Below are 2,500 nucleotides of genomic sequence, written 5' to 3' on the forward strand. Positions count from 1 at the left end.
ATGCATTACTGAAATATAATGAAGCTGTATTCAACTTATGTGCTTAGATGATTAATAAAGGAAGTGTCTCTTTTTATTTTTGGCTAATGCTGTGGTGGAAATGAGTGAAGAGATTCTGGATGTGTTCAACAGATGTGTTTGTTGCTCACTAGTAATCATACATTACGTACAGCATGGGGTTTTAAAGTGTTACAAATAACACAGGTTTTTGGGAGACATATCCAATGTAGTCAGCCCACAGCTGGTAAACTACTGACAGTTACAAACAATTTAGTGACAATGAAATACACTAGATCAGCCTCACTTCAGTTTGTAAGCCTGTGTGTATTTGCATTCCCTCCAAAACACTTTTTAAAAACCAAATAATCACCTAATTGATTTCATATTGGCTGAGCTACTCCACAAATTCAGTAAAATATCATATCTGTGAAGAAAGAACATTTACATCAAAGTGTGGAATTGTAAGACTAAATGTAAAATATTGATTAGTGACCATAAAATCTATGAACATATGCAAAACACACGCTATCTGTAGTAATTATGATGGTGTCACAAAAGTTTATGGGAAAAAAAATACAAGAAAAAATATATAAATGAATGTTTTGTCTTATATTTGATAGTAATGTACAGTGGAGGCTGTTTGTATGCTGGTCACATGACTGTTTACTGTACATCAGTGTTTACAGAGCTAGAGGAGATCAAGCATGTTATGTTATGAGGGTAGTGTGCTAAGCAGCTCATATCTCATCTCACTGTGGATGTTCCTGTGGTGGCACTAAGACTTTGATCCGGGTCAGGTCTCCAGGGGACAACAGATTATGAGAGACCTGGCAGAGTGTCTGGCATGTGATCTGCACAACCTACGTCACTATTGTCCGTACTGCAGTGACTCACTTCCTGTTTGGCGGCGTTGCTTCTCCCTTGGCCTCCACTATGGACCCCACGTGGACTTATGCACTTCTACACAACTCTGACTCATGAGGAGAAGCCTTGACCTCTGACCCCTGGGAGGATGCCCACCTGATGGCCTCTGTCAGGACAGTGTAAACAACAGGCCTGGTGACGATGATTTTATCTTCAGGACAGGAGCTTTCTGCCCCCTCAGCAGCTGTGAGCTTTTATTCTTACCGCACATTCTTATCTTTATGAGACTTTTCACAATACAGCTCCCTGGTCTGCAATGTAGCTCTTATTTATGACACTATGCATGTGTGGGTGTGAATATATGACTGTGTATAACACTATCCACCTGATATGACTAAGACAGCTGAAGCCTCATATAAACTTCACATCTACTTTTACCTAATTTTTTACACAGAAGGAGGACTGTGGATTTAGTCCTCCATCACTTCCATTGTAAGTGCATTATGAAGAGATCTTCTAATGGTCAGTATGAACAGGAGGAATGATTACAGCAAGAAAAACAGAACAGGTTTATATATTCATTTGGTTTCCTTTATCCCTTACATACTGTTCATATTCTACACCCTTACAGTATGTTCCGGGTCAGTTTTTTGACCCCGTCTAAGAATCTCCTCATAAAAATTATCTATACCACATTTTGAGCCACAGATGTGTTTAGAAAGCATCAATAGTGGATCTGACTGATCAATAAATGTGTGATTAAATGATTCATGTTTCAGAGAGCAGAGAGAGTGTATTTTTAAGCTTTTACATCACTCATTTATGTAGAAAAAACAGCTACTATCACACAATATCATCATGTCCTATTTGACCTAAGACATGAAAATATAACATAGCAATAATGATGTAAATGTATTTAATGTAAAGTGAAAATGACAAGAACTTTATGGAACTGTGGGGTTTATTGTATAACCATTAGAGCCATCAGTCTTCACTGCTACATCATAAAAATAATTATTAAAACTATTAACTATTCATTTAACATAAACACATGTCAATAGATAGTACGGCTCAAATTTGAGCCTCAATGTACAAACATTTGTAGCATCAATACAAAAGTATAAAATTTTAAAATATTTTAATTTTCGGGCATTTTGGGCCACTTTAGGAAAAGTCATCACATTTTAGGGTTTTGGGGTGTTTTCACAGCTGTCACATGTCAAAACGGGTCAAATTTGACCTGAACAGTATGTAAGAGTAAAGTTATGAGCTTTAATACAAATAAATAGACTAATAACTTAAAATGCAAAAAATCTAAAGTTTAGCTTGTCTGAGAACTGTTGGGAACTATGTCCTGACACATATGTAGCTGTGAACATTCTTAGCTGTTGTTACTTTAATCTCTGTGTTTGCAGTATCGACTCCCCATGGAGGCCCCTGATTGCATATCCTTACTGTGTGTCACATTATATGGGTTTCTTTACAGTACAGAACATGTTTCTGGTTGACATGTGGCTCTCTTTTGAAAGCACGAGGACATTCTTTCACTGGATGGATTTGGTGCCTCAGAGGCACAGCAGTGCAGCACCCAACATTCATAGAGCCACAGATAGAATGTAATCTACCATGGCTCATA

This window comes from Scomber scombrus, unplaced genomic scaffold (genome assembly GCF_963691925.1).
Source record: "Scomber scombrus unplaced genomic scaffold, fScoSco1.1 SCAFFOLD_183, whole genome shotgun sequence".
Taxonomy (NCBI): domain Eukaryota; kingdom Metazoa; phylum Chordata; class Actinopteri; order Scombriformes; family Scombridae; genus Scomber; species Scomber scombrus.